The sequence below is a fragment of the Hyaena hyaena genome, unplaced genomic scaffold (assembly GCF_003009895.1).
Source record: "Hyaena hyaena isolate Hyena2069 unplaced genomic scaffold, ASM300989v1 scaffold_303, whole genome shotgun sequence".
NCBI classification, from domain to species: domain Eukaryota; kingdom Metazoa; phylum Chordata; class Mammalia; order Carnivora; family Hyaenidae; genus Hyaena; species Hyaena hyaena.
Window position 1 is genome coordinate 175,359 of NW_024080934.1, and position 5,849 is coordinate 181,207.

The window sequence follows — 5,849 nt, forward strand, 5'->3', positions numbered from 1 at the left end:
AGAGAACGAGAAGGGGAAGAGCAAAGAGAGAGGGAGACACAGAGTATCTGAAGCAGGCTCTAGGCTCTGAGCTGTCAGCATAGAGCCTGACACAGGGCTCAGTCTCAGAACCACAGGATCATGACTTGAGCTGAAGTCTGCCACTTAATCAACAGAGCTACCCAGGCGCCTTCCTAGCAATTTTTACTTGTGTATACAAATATATATGATAATACTACATATGTACAAAAGAATAATTTTTTTAAGTGTTAGATTGAGGGACACCTGGGTGGCTCAGTAGGTTGAACATCTGACTCTTGAATTCGACTCAGGTCATGATCTCACCATTCCAGAGTTTGAGTCCCAGGTGGGGTTCTGCACTGATGGTGTGCGCCTACTTGGGATTCTCTCTCCCTCTATCTCTGCCCCTCCCCTTGTCTCTCTCAAAATATTTAAAAAAAAATTTTTTTAAGTAAAACTTGGCTGATTCATACTTTGCTTGAGTATCAGTGTTTAAACTATCTTCTGGCATTGAATGTTGCTATTGAATAATGTGATATCAGCCTGATTTTCTATTTTTAAAAAAAATTTTTTTTAATTTTTTTAATTTATTTTTTTACATTTATTTATTTTTGAGACAGAGTCAGACAGAGTATGAGCAGGGAAGGGGGCAGAGAGAGATGGAGACACAGAATCCGAAACAGGCTCCAGGCTCTGAGCTGTCAGCACAGAGCCCAACGCGGGGCTTGAACCCACGAACGCGTGAGATCATGACCTGAGCTGAAGTCCGGTGCTTAACCGACTGAACCACCCGGGTGCCCCAATGATCCTTTTGCTTGGGTTTCCAAATGAATTCTTCTTTACAGGTTATAACTTTACTAAAATGTGCCTGTGTTGTTGGTATGGGACCAATGTTCCGTGATACACAGAGTGTCTTTTCAATACATAGACTTAAATTTTATATTAAAGGAATATTTTCTATAATTATATTTTCAAATGCATATTCCTTTCCATTGTTTTGACTCTCTTCTGTTGGATTCTATGCCTGTCTTCCATATCTATGATTTTCTTTCCAATTCCTTTGATCCCTTTTTCTATTTTGGTTTTATTTTTCTTCCTCTCCCGTTTTCATTCCTATCTGTCTTTTACTGTGCATTTCATAATATCTGTTTTCCCCTGTGCTTTTAAATAATTTATTTTTTATATTTTATTTTGTTTTTTGCTTTCCTTCCTTAGTCCTGCCTCTTTCTCTTCCTGTTATCTATCATATCATTAACATCTAATGTCCCTTCTCTCAATTCTGTTTATTCCTTGCACTCTATCTTCATAAATGTAACTTTATTTGAATGCAAATCTTAGATGCTCTGTGGCAATGTTTTCTGATGGACTTTAATTTTTATAGGTAAGGTTGGCTATATTTTCCCATATTTTTCTTATTGTATAGAATTTTAAAAATAGATATACTATCATTTATTTTTGTAATTCATATTTGATGAATTTGTATTTACCTGTACTTTTCTAGACCAGCTGCTGGCATGTGATTAGGCAGGTGTTGGGGAATAGAGGAAGGGGTTACCTCTTCTAGTGAAAGATTTTTCTTCACATATCTCATGACATTTTTCATCCCACCCCTTTATTACCTTCTTTTGTGCTAAATGGATTCATTCTGCTGTGCCATTTTAATTCCTTTGTTCTTTTTACTATATATATTTTTCAATTATTTTCTTAGTGGTTACTCTGGGGATTAAAATATGCATTGTAACATAAAACAACCTAGTTTAAAATAATATTAAATTCCTGTAATATATATTCTTCCACATAGCTCTTCCCTCTCCCCTCCTTGTGTTGTTATTGTGTATAATTATTGAGTACATCTTTATATATTATGAATATATCGATATAGCTGTATCCTTATTATGTTATGCAGTTGTCTTTTATATCAATTAAAAGGACAAATAACAAAAAATATATTTATATCATCTTCTATATTCACTTATGTGTGGTAGGCAGAATAATGGCTCCTCGCAGATGTTCTTATCATATCTTTGAAAGCTGTGGTTATGTTAGGTTACATGGTAAAGAGGAATTAAGGTTTTGGAAAGAATGAATGCTGCTCACCAGCAGACTTTTAAGATAGGGGAGGTCACGCTGCATTAGTGAGGTGAATACAGTGCAATCAGTATTTTTAAAATTTTTTTTAATGTTTTATTTATTTCTGAGAGAGAGATAGAGACAGCGTGAGCAGGGGAGGGTCAGAGAGAGAAGGAGTCACAGAATCCGAAGACAGGCTCCAGGCTCCGAGCTAGCTGTCAGCACAGAGCCCGACGTGGGGCTCGAACTCACGAACCGTGAGACCATGACCTGAGCCGAAGTCGGACGCTTAACCGACTGAGCCACCCAGGCGCCCCGCAATCAGTATTTTTAAAATGGAAGAAGGAAGCAGAAGAAGAGGTCAGAGGAATATGATATGGAAAGTTTCAACCCACCATTTCTGACTTTGAAGATATAGGAAGGGATCCATGATTCAAGGAATACAAGAGCATCTAGAAGCTGGAAAAGGGAATTTGGTGGATTTCCCCTAGAGGTTGCCAGAAGGGAATGCAGACCTGCCATCACCATTTCTTTAGGCCAGTGAAACCTGTGTTGGACTTCTAAGCTTGAAAATTATGAGATAATATATTTGCCTTGTTTTAGGCCATTAGTGGCCTAAACTTAGGTTTTGGTAATTTTTTAAATTTTTAAAAATTTTTTATTTAATCTTGAGAGAGAGAGAGAGAGAGAGAGACAAAGTAGGAGTGTGGTAGGGGCAGAGAGAGAGACACACACAGAATCAGAAGCAGGTTCCACGCTCTGAGCCGTCAGCACAGAGTCTGATGCGGGGCTCAAACCCACAAACTGTGAGATCATGACCTGAGCAGAAGTCGAACACTTAACTGAGCCACCCAGGCGCCCCTGGTAATTTTTTTACAGTAGCCATAGGATACTAACCCACTATGATAACCTTTGCTGGTGCTCTTTATTTCCTCATGAGGATGTCAGGTACTGTCTAGTGTCCGTTATTTTCAGCCAGAAAATTGTCTTTTAGAATTTATTATAGAGTCATAACGGCTAGTAACAAATGCCCTTAGTCTTTTTAAAACATGGGTTTGTCTTTATTTCACCTTCATTTTTGGATAGTTTTGCTGGAAATGTAATTTTTATTTGACTTTGTTATCATCCCACTACCATCTAGCCTCCATTGTTTCTGGTGAAGTCAACTGTTCATCGTGTGGGGCTCCTTTGTGGTGATTTGTGTTTTTTCTCTTGCTTTGTCCAAAAATTTCTTCTTGTGTCTTTGGGAGTCTCGATATGATGTGTCTAGGTGGGGATCTATTTAAATTGATCTCACCTAGAGTTTGTTGAGCTGCTTCATTTGGTAGATAAATGTTTTCATCAAATGTGGGAAGTTTTCAGTCATTACGACCTCAAATATTTTCTCTGCGCCCTTTGCTTTTTTTCTTTAAATATGGCATCTCTGTGTATGCCTCTCTGTACATCATCTTGTTCTGTGTGATATCTATAGTCTGTTTTGCACTCCTTCAGATGTTTCACCCAATGCTGTGCCTACCTGAAAAAGTGATCCCTTCATTTTTCGATAGTGTGCATTGGTTGCTCCTTTTGATATTTCCTACTCTGGATGCCCCTGGGCATCTTTCACCTTTCTCCCTCTCTTTTCCAACACTTGAAACCTCTTCAAACTTGGTCCTGTCACAGCAGGTGTCATTCAAAATGCAGTCCTGCTGCCCTGGAAAGTACCTGTTGCTGATGATTTTTGAGGACTGTTGCTGCCACATCCCTCTATGCTCTGCTCTTATTCTCATTTCTGCCTTCTGCCTAGACTTCTGAAGAATACTGCTGAACTCAGCTGATTTTGAAAACACTTCCATTAAATTTAGGAATTTTCTGTTTCCTAGTTTCATGAAAATTTGGTTTGTGACTTTAAAAAACTGTTTTTCCCTCTGGCTTTCAAAAGAGGTCCTGGGAAGACTTATAATAAACTACTACCATATTTATACCAAGTGTCCTTAAAATATGTGTAAAACTTTCTAGCATATTTTCAAAATCTGTGTACAGTATTCAGAAGAAAGACAAAAACAAAGAACAAAAACAAAGCTGGCCCTGAGTTTCAGTCAAATATTGTGACTATGGTTTTGTTTATTTCACTGCATGGCTTTTAAGGGGATTGGGGACCAGAGTCATGTTACAGGCAGTTGGTCACATGTCTGAGGTGAATTTTGAAGAGAATTGGAGAAACAGCTAAACAGGACCAAAATTAAATATGAGAGTTTGATAATTTCTCAGTGATTATCTTAAATTAATCTTAGGGAAAGAAGTCCCAAGAAAGAATCTCAAGCACGCTCCTCGCTGACGGCACAAAGCCCAATGTGAGGCTCATACCGTGAGATCATGACCTGAACTGAAATCAAGAGTCAGACGTTCAACTGACTGAGTCACCCAGGTGCCCCTATACCACCTCTTTATCCATTTATCTAGAATGGACACATGAGTTGCTTCCATATCCTGGCTATTCTAAATAGGGCTGAAATGTACATAGAAGTGCATACATCTTTTTGAATTAGTGTTTTTGTATTCTTTGGGTGAATTCCTAGTATAGGAATGATGGATCATATGGCAATTATATTTTTAATCTGAGGAAACTCCATACTATTTCCCACAGTGACTGCACCAGTTTGCACTCCCACCAACAGTGCATTGAGGTTCCTTTTTCTCCACATCTACATCAACACTTGCTGTTTCTTGCGTTCTTGATTTTAGCCATTCTCACAGGTGTGAAGCTATGTCTCATGATTTTAATCTGCATTTCCCTGATGATGAGTGATGTTGAGCATCTTTTCATGTGACTATTGGCCATCTGGATGTCTTTGGAGAAATGTCTCTTCATGTCTTCTGCCCATGTCCTTCAATAAGATAACCTGTTATTTAGATGTTGAATTATATAAGCTCTTTATATATTTTGGATACATCATTTGTGTCTTGTCAGATATGTCATTTGCAAATATGAGCTCCTATTCAGTAGATTGTCTTTTGTCTTATTAATGGTTTCCTATGCTTTTTATTGCTTATCTTTATGCTATGAAAAGCTTTTTATTTTCTTATAGTCCCAATAGTTTTTGTCTCATTTTGTTTTTGTTTTCCTTTCCTAAGAAGACCTATCTAGAAAAAATGTTTTTACTGCGAATGTTAGAGAAATTACTGATTGGGCTCTCTTCTAGGAGTGTTATAAGTTCCAGATCTCACATTTAGGTCTTTTATCTTTGTTTATACCATACACGAAGACACAAAGAGTAAAAAAAAAAAAAAAAAAAAAAAAAGGTAGTCCAGTTTCATTCTTTTGCAGGTAGCTGTCCAGTTTTCCCAACACCATTTGTTGAAGAGATGGTCTCTTTTCTATTTCATATTCTTGCCTCCCTGGTCATAGATTGATTGACCATATAATCATGGTTTATTTCTGGGCTCTCTTTTCTGTTCCATTGATCTATGTGTCTGTTTTTGTGCCAGTACCACATCGTTTAGATTACTATAGCTTGCAGTATATTTGAAATCTAGAATTTGAAATCCAGTTTTTTTTCTTTTTTCTCAAGATTGCTTTGGCTATTTGGAGTCTTTTGTGCTTCCATACCAATTTTAGGATTATTTATTCTAGTTCTATGAAAATACTATTGGTGTTTTGTTTTTTTGTGTTTTTTTTTTAAATATTTTTTATTTATTTTTAGGAGAGCTAGGGAGAGAGAGACAGCGTGAGCAGGGGAGGGTCAGAGAGAGAGGGAGACACAGACTCTGAAATAGGCTCCAGGCTCTGAGCTGGCAGT